At 37.3% G+C, this 9,790-nt stretch overlaps 1 pseudogene; it reads right to left on the reverse strand.

The window, feature by feature from the left end:
* Window positions 1-7,600: 7,600 nt before the first annotated feature.
* On the reverse strand, window positions 7,601-9,790 carry LOC145969496 (large subunit ribosomal RNA; annotated as a pseudogene).

Here is a 9,790-nt window from a genome sequence, read left to right on the forward strand (position 1 = left end):
TAAAATTAAGAAATTATTTCAAGCCTCATAACTCGGAAAGTACTTAATGAAAACTAACTTAAGAGGATGCCGGAGTCGCAGCCGAACTCCGACGGGTAGGCGCCCTCATTTTAACATAACTAAAAGTGTCGGTACATTACCAACACTTATAGTTATGTTACCGACAGTATTTTCTAGAATAAAAAGACATGCATATTTTAGAAAGAGCAATGTGAAAGCTTTTCTTTACATTGTGTTTATTGGAACAAAAAATATGTTGCATTTTCACTGCTCTATCGTCTCGCACAAGCAACGATTTTAGAGCATAGATCTATCTTTATTGCGTACATATTTAAACATAATTCTAATATCATTGCTCTCATTTAGCTATGTTTCTTTATATATATAATAAAAATATATTGTGAAAATATTTATAAATATTATATACTTATAAATTTTATGAATACGATATTACATCAAACAATTTGCATAAAACATTTTATATTGTTAGCTTTTGATTATATCGATTTAACAAATGTCATGCATAAATTGTAATTTGTAGAAAGTTATATGCAAATATCCTTCTTATTGTATATACAGAGTGTCGTAGAGTACTATACATATATAAGCGCTTGTGAGGAGCGCAGTAAATTGAAGAAAAAAGTTCCATAGCATTTTACGATTTTCGCAATAATAGAAATTATAAAATAAATAAATTATATAATAATATTAAATAAAATCGAACGAATGTGTATCTACGTGTGTGTGTGTGTGTGTGTGTGTGTGTGTGTGTGTGTGTGAGAGAGAGAGAGAGAGAGAGAGAGAGAGAGAGAGAGAGAGAGAAACGCTCGACCGTTCGAGCTATTGCATGGTCCAGCGTGTTAGGCTTTTCGTGCGTCGGCACGTGACAAGGGGAAGAACAGCGGGACATGCCGTTGTCATTCGTTACGTCATCGCCACGCCGCGCTGTCCCTCCCCTTGCCGCGCACCGACAAAATGCCTAACACACTGGATAATGCGACAGCTCGAACGGCCGAGCGCTTCTCTCTCTCTCTCTCTCTCTCTCTCTCTCTCTCTCTCTCTCTCTCTCTCTCTCTCTCTCTCTCTCACACACACACACACACACACACACACACACACACACACACACACACACACACACACACACATACACACATATACACACACACACGTAGATACACATTCGTTCGATTTTATTTAATATTATTATATAATTTATTTATTTTATAATTTCTATTATTGTGAAAATCGTAAAATGCCATGGGACTTGTTTCTTCAATTTACTGCGCTCCTCACAAGCGCTTATATATGTATAGTACTCTGCGACATTCTGTATATACAATAAAAAAGATATTTGCATATAACTTTCTGCAAATTACAATTTATGCACGACGTTTGTTAAATCGATATAATCAAAAGCTAACAATATAAAATGTTTTATGCAAATTGGTGTAATGTCGTAAAATTGATAAATAATATAAATATTTTCATAATACATTCTTTGTTTCAAAAGCATCGAAATGATAGATTTATATCGATAATATAATAGGTTTCATCGTCCATTTCCAGACGCAACCATAATATATATTTTTTTCGTCTCTCCGATATATGCAAATGAGATATTTGTACTGAGGCGTCTTTTTCTAACGATATTCATTAGAATATTGTGATCAGATATGATAAATGTAAGATATATGAATAATTTATCATTCATATATCTTACATTTATCATATCTGATCTGACATTCACCTTTGGAAAAGGCAATTTACTTTCTGCTATAATTTAAAAAAAATGTTGCTTTGTACATTTCACATTATTGAAATATTTTTCTTTACAAGGATTTCCTTCTAAGACTATAGTTTATAGTAGTGTAGGGAAAGCCGCAGCATAAATTTCATAGCATATGCTATCAAGTTGAAACATTTCAAATATTATATTATTTGTAGGCAACGGCAATAAAAGTAATTTTTTTTAGGCACCAATAGACCACACAGCCGGGTAAGCTATCGTACATTCGAAGCTTGGTGTTATCAAAAAAATCGCCAGCGATCAGTATAATTTGCTCAATAATTTGTTAGCTTTTGTCGCTATATGACATGCTACAATTATATAAGAATTATCGCAATATAATATAGCACACTTTCAAAATAAGAATTCTCTTATAACGTGTAAAAATCGGTTCAATGATTCATTTTATCTGGATTTTTATTCTTATCAAATATGCCTTTTAGTTGAGGCAGTGTCTTTATGATCTCTGAATTAAATTTCGTTTAAATTTCGCTTCCAGAATGCACAGGCAAATCGTATCTGATGTAAAACATTTTTGAAAGTAACCAGCACACAAATTAAGATCGCTTTTCGAATTTTTTTTGAATAACCAACATACAAATTAGATCGCCTCTGGATTTTTTTTTCAATAATCAGCTCACGAATAGATCGTCTCTGAAATAAATATTTTAAATAACCAAAGCGCACATGCAAACCGCATCTGATATGAAATATTTCTAAAAACAACCAGCCTACGAATAAATTGCCTCTGGATTTTTTTGAATAACCGGCACACGAATTAAATCGCCTCTGGATTTTTTTTCAATAACCAGCACACGAATTAAATCGCCTCTGGGTTCTTTTAAACCAGCATACGAATTAGATCGCCTCTGGATTTTTTTTAAATAATCAGCTCACGAATAGATCGCCTCTGAAATAAATATTTTAATAACCAGAGCGCACATGCAAACCGCATCTGGTATGAAATATTTCTAAAAACAACCAGCACACGAATTAAATCGCCTCTGGATTTTTTTTCAATAACCAGCACACGAATTAAATCGCCTCTGGGTTCTTTTAAACCAGCATACGTATTAGATCGCCTCTGGATTTTTTTTTAATAATCAGCTCACGAATAGATCGCCTCTGAAATAAATATTTTAATAACCAGAGCGCACATGCAAACCGCATCTGGTATGAAATATTTCTAAAAACAACCAGCACACGAATTAAATCGCCTCTGGATTTTTTTTCAATAACCAGCACACGAATTAAATCGCCTCTGGGTTCTTTTAAACCAGCATACGTATTAGATCGCCTCTGGATTTTTTTTTAATAATCAGCTCACGAATAGATCGCCTCTGAAATAAATATTTTAATAACCAGAGCACACATGCAAACCGCATCTGGTAAAATATATAATCTGTACGTGTGTGTGTGTCTATATATATATACAGGGTGACCCATTTTAACTTAGGCAGCCAAATAACTCGAAAAATAAGCAAGATAGAGAAAAATGTTTTAGACAAAAGTTGTATGGTTTCGAGGGGGCCATAAGATGGTATCATTGGTTTGACCTTGAAGAGTCATTTGAAGGTCACGTGAAGGTCACTTCAATTTTTTTAAATGGAATACCCTATATATTTTTGTACATTCTTGTAGCTTATTTCGAGAGCTTTCCAAAACACTATAATTAAGTATCTTTCCGTTAAGTACTTTTTGAGTTATGATGCTTGAAATAATTTCTTAATTTTACATAAACCGTAAAATATCTTGTAAAATATTCATTTTTCGATTATCTTACCTTAATACTTTTATGTACAAAATAATGAGAGGAATCAATTGGTGTAAAGAAAACACATAGTTGTTTTTAAGAAAAAATATGGAATTGTTAATTGCAAATTACATATTTTTTCTTCGAAACAACTATGTGTTTTCTTTACACCAATTGATTCCTCTCATTATTTTGTACATAAAACTATTAAGGTAAGGTAATCGAAAAATGAATATTTTACAAGATATTTTACGGTTTATGTAAAATTAAGAAATTATTTCAAGCCTCATAACTCAAAAAGTACTTAACGAAAATGTACTTAATTATAGTGTTTTGGAAAGCTCTCGAGATGAGCTACAAGAATGTACAAAAATATATAGGATGTTCCATTTAAAAAAATTGAAGTGACCTTCACGTGACCTTCAAATGACTCTTCAAGGTCAAACCAATGATACCATCTTATGGCCCCCTCGAAACCATACAACTTTTGTCTAAAACATTTTTCTCTATCTTGCTTATTTTTCGAGTTATTTGGCTGCCTAAATTAAAATGGGTCACCCTGTATATATATATATATATATATATATATATATATATATATATATATATATATATGTGTGTGTGTGTGTGTGTGTTCGTGTGTGTGTGTGTGTGTGTGTGTGTGTGTGCGTGTGTGTGCGCGCGCGCGTGTGTGTGTGCGTGCGTGCGCGCGCGCGCGTGTGTGTGTGTGCGTGTGTGTGCGCGCGCGCGCGCGCGCGCGCGTGTGTGTGCGTGTGTGTGCGTGCGTGTGTGTGTGGGTGGGTGGATGTGAGTGTGGATGTGTGTATGTATGGACGTATGTATGTATAAAAGTGACGCGAGAGTTACATGAGGAAGCGAGGTAATAAGAACGAGCGAAATAACAACAAAAGCGAACGAGATAGAAATAGCAACAAGGATTCGAGCTCGAGAATCGGATCTTTCTTTCACACTATTATTTTCCTCTCGCTTGCATCTATTACTGTCTCGCTCGCTCCTATTATTGTCTCGCTCGCATCTATTACTGTCTCACTCGCTCTCGATTCTTTGGTCCGCTTATCTTTTCGAACTGTCTATCACGATTGTCAAGTGTGACGGAGAAAACAAGACCATGAGTAGAGAGCGAGCGAGATGACCTATCATCAAAGAGTTCCGAAGTCTTACAATCGGTTTCTTCGCTTCCTCTATCTATTCCGAATTCATGAAAATGTAAACATCTTATAAAATAAAAATTGAAACTTTTATTTTTAATTTCATCGGTTTGAAAATAATTTTAATGAATTAATGAGATTTTTGCGATTTTTGCGAAATGATATTAAACACGACGTAAATCGGATAATTTTTAATTAGTCTGATAATACAAGTTTTATAATTATATATTTAACTAAATTTATGCGATTTATATCGTGTTTGATATTATTTTAATCGCAACATTCTCATTATTCTTTTAAAATTATTTTCAAATGAATAAAAAATGCATTTTATTTTCTAACATGTATTCGTGAATATTATAAATAAAGTCTCATGTAAGAGACTTCGCAATGTTCAACATCGGAAACTTTTTCGTTATTTATAATAATTTACGACTTTAAATTGCCATAAAGTAAAAACTAAAACTTTTATATTTTATTTGATCTTTTTTGATAAAAAGGGATTAATGAAATTTTTCCGTTTAAAATGACATCGAATACAATATAATTCGGATAACTTTTACTTATTGTTATATAAGTAAAAGAATGTATCTAATTGAAAATTATTCGAATAAAATGTTGGGTTGTTTAATGTGATTTTAGTCGTAAAAACCATATTAATTCTAAAATATGTTCAGTAAGATAAATTAAGTAATGTAAAAATTTTAGTTTCTAATACATTTTCAATGTTATCAATTGTGATGTTCACATGACATCTTCTGGTACATTTAAATATGTGAAATAAATAAATAAATAATTTTAATATGTATAATAAATTAAGATAATTTGCTTCACTGCACAATATATAGATCATTTAATATTAATTATATCGACCATATTTAGACCAGGAGACGTCATGTGAACACCACAATTAATAACATTGAAAATGTATTTCAAACTAAAATTTTTACATTACTTAATTTATCTTACTGAATATAATTTTAGAATTAATATGATTTTTACGACTAAAATCACATTAAACAACCCAACATTTTATTCGAATAATTTTCAATTAGATACGTTCTTTTACTTATATAACAATAAGTAAAAGTTATCCGAAATATATTATGTTCGATGTCATTTTAAACGCAAAAATCTCATTAATCCCTTTTTATCAAAAAAGATCAAATAAAGTATAAAAGTTTTAGTTTTTATTTTATAGCAATTTAAAGTCGTAAATTATTATATTATAAATTATTATAAATTATCATAAATAACGAAAAAGTTTTCGATGTCGAACATTGCGAAGTCTCTTACATGAGACTTTATTTATAATATTCACGAATATATGTCAGAAAATGAAATGCATTTTTTATTCATTTGAAAGTAATTTTAATAGAATAATGAGAATGTTACGATTAAAATATCAAACACAATATAAGTGGCATAAATTAAAATATCAAACACAATATAAGTGGCATAAATTTAGTTAAATTTATAATTATAAAACTTGTATTATCAGACTAATTAAAAATTACCCGATTTACGTCGTGTTTGATATCATTTTAATCGCAAAAATCTCATTAATTCATTGAAATTATTTTCAAACCGATGAAATTAAAAATAAAAGTTTCAATTTTTATTTTATAAGATGTTTACATTTTCGTGAATTGCAAATGGATAGAAGAAGCGAAGATACCGATTGTAAGAGACTTCGGAACTCTTTGATGATAGGTCATCTCGCTCGCTCTTTACTTATAGTCTTGCTTTCTCCGTCACACTTGACAATCGTGATAGACAGCTCGAAAAGATAAGCGGACCCAAGAATCGAGAGCGAGTGAGACAGTAATAGATGCAAGCGAGATAATAATAGGAGCGAGCGAAACAGTAATAGATGCGAGCGAGACAATAATAGGAGCGAGCGAGACAGTAATAGATGTGAGCGAGAGGAAAATAATAGTGTGAAAGAAAGATCAGATTCTCGAGTTCGAGTCCTCGTTGCTCGTGTTATTTCTCGTTCGCTCTTATTGTTATTTTGATCGTTCTTATTATCTTCTCGCTTCTTCACGTAATTCTCGCATCACTTTTGTACATACATACGTCTATACATACACACACTCACACACACCCACACACTCACCCCCCCCCACACACACATATATATATATATATATATATTGTGTATATGTATAACTTACACAGAATATTTTCTACGTAACTCGTTGTAACGCTGTTTTCCCGCAGCTTGTTACGCGTACGATTGTTACGCCGCTGCGTGACAGCGAGTATCTATGACGCGGAATTCGAGAAAGAAAACAAGAATGTAATGCTTTAATGTGCGCGTACATGTATACTGAAGTATACTATTACACGCAAGATGAAAGAGAATGATGGTACGAGATTGACTCTCCTTGTCACACAAACCGACTATAGCGCCGTCTGTCGCGATAGCGAGCAACTAATCTACTGCTCTGTTTTACTCTTGTATCGCAGTCTCACACTCAACAATATGCATGAAAATTTTGCGTACCGAAATTATTTTTACTACGATTCTAAACTCATTTCTAAAAGTTTATTTATATTCCTTCATGCAATCTCTAACAGGAAGCTATGTTATTTTGTACATATAAACTGCAACATTTTTATATTAAGCAAGTTTTGTTACGGGTTGACGTCAGAAGCTGATAAAAAAACTGTAATTTTTCAATTTTTTTTGTTTTTGACATAAAACTAGTAGGTTCCTGCTTTGTTTTTATATATACTTTAATCGTGGAGAAGGAATTATAATTCTGTGCAATCAATAAAAAAATTTCGGTGTGGAAAAAAATAATCGTTTTGTCGGTAATCCGGCATCCTCTTAATTATAGTGTTTTGGAAAGCTCTCGAGATGAGCTACAAGAATGTGCAAAAATATATAGGGTATTCCGTTTAAAGAAATTGAAGTGACCTTCATGTTACCTTCAAATGACTCTTCAAGGTCAAACCAATGGTACCATTTTATGGCCCCCTCGAAACCAAACAACTTTTGTCTGAAACATTTTTCTCTAAAATGCTTAGTTTTTGAAAGAAAAGGGGTGTACGGGTAGTCTAGGACACCCTGTATAATCTTTTGTTTTCGACACTCGAGTATACTGTACGCCGTCCTTGACACAGGATTTCTCCTAGGGCTTAGGATCGACTGACTCGTGTGCAACGGCTGTTCACACGAAACCCTTCTCCACGTCAGTCCTCCAGGACCTCGCTGGAGTATTTGCTACTACCACCAAGATCTACACCGACGGCGGCTCCAAGCAGGCTCACGCCCAGACCCTTCTGCGCTCACCGTCGCGACCCTCCTACTCGTCAGGGCTTCGTGACGACTCGAGGGAGACGATTGCCTCGCGAGAGAGCAGCAAACGCGGTCCGACGCGCGCAGCGCTCCCGTCGCCGTCCCACTTGCCGCTGACGGCAGAGTATAGGCTCGACGCTTCAGCGCCATCCATTTTCAGGGCTAGTTGCTTCGGCAGGTGAGTTGTTACACACTCCTTAGCGGATTCCGACTTCCATGGCCACCGTCCTGCTGTCTTAAGCAACCAACGCCTTTCATGGTGTCCCATGAGCGTCGAGTTGGGTGCCTTAACTCTGCGTTTGGTTCATCCCACAGCGCCAGTTCTGCTTACCAAAAATGGCCCACTTGGCACTCTGATCCGAGATGCTCGTGGCTTCATAATTCAAGAAAGCCAGAGATCTCACCCATTTAAAGTTTGAGAATAGGTTGAGGTCGTTTCGGCCCCAAGGCCTCTAATCATTTGCTTTACCAGATGAGACTCGCGCGCGTTCCGTCCGGAACGGCCGAGTGTCAGCTATCCTGAGGGAAACTTCGGAGGGAATCAGCTACTAGATGGTTCGATTAGTCTTTCGCCCCTATACCCAGTTCCGACGATCGATTTGCACGTCAGAATCGCTACGGACCTCCATCAGGGTTTCCCCTGACTTCGTCCTGACCAGGCATAGTTCACCATCTTTTGGGTCCCAACGTATACGCTCTGGGTGCGCTTCTTCTCGCGTTGAGAACGAGACGCCCCGGGAGTGCGAGACCGCATCGCGACGCGGCCCATCCTCCCTCGGTCGACGGCCAGGGCCGACCTTCACTTTCATTATGCCTTTAGGTCTCGCGACAAGTCCCAATGACTCGCGTACATGTTAGACTCCTTGGTCCGTGTTTCAAGACGGTTCCTAAGAGTATCCAAAGCAGTAGCGTCGCCAACCGGTATCCGTCCCCCGTGAGAGAGACGTTCGCAGGCCTGTCGAAGGTGATCCGTATTTTAACCAACAGCGGGCCAGGACCGGGGACGGCGCAAAGTCCGTAACCTCCGAGTACCGTGGCGCGCGCTTGCGACGGCCTCGACCGTGTAGAAGTGCGGCCTGATACCTTGCGCGTACCGCCGAGCAGCCGGCCGGGCGACCGAGGGTTTGTCGCGTGCCGTTTTACCGGCGACGCGACAGTCACTGCATCCGGGCCGTAGACCGACACCCAGCGGGTCGCGACGTTCTACTTGGGGAGAAGTGCACGACGACGACAGCCGGACATCGGCGCACGGTAGCATGCCCGCGCGCGAGCCGCGAGGACTCCGCGGGACATCGCCCACCGACGCGAAGCCAGCGCTGCTAACGATGAATCTCCCCGTTCGATCTTTTGAGTTTCTTAGGTTTACCCCTGAACGGTTTCACGTACTCTTGAACTCTCTCTTCAAAGTTCTTTTCAACTTTCCCTCACAGTACTTGTTCGCTATCAGTCTCGTGGTCGTAATTAGCCTTAGATGGAGTTTACCACCCATTTAGAGCTGCACTCTCAAGCAACCCGACTCTAAGGAGAGATCCTCCCGAGACGCGCACCGGTCGCTACGGGCCTGGCACCCTCTACGGGTAAGTGGCCTCATTCAAGATGGACTTGGACGCGACGCGACGCCTCGGGATAAACGGATCATCCCAAACACCACATTTCCCTGCGGCGGAACCGCGGGATTCGGTGCTGGGCTCTTTCCTGTTCGCTCGCCGCTACTCAGGAAATCCTAGTTAGTTTCTTTTCCTCCGCTTAATAATATGCTTAAATTCAGCGGG

Source organism: Camponotus vicinus, unplaced genomic scaffold (assembly GCF_025532165.1).
Source record: "Camponotus vicinus isolate PSW18456_S1 unplaced genomic scaffold, iyCamVici1.0 SCAF_3, whole genome shotgun sequence".
Lineage (NCBI taxonomy): Eukaryota > Metazoa > Arthropoda > Insecta > Hymenoptera > Formicidae > Camponotus > Camponotus vicinus.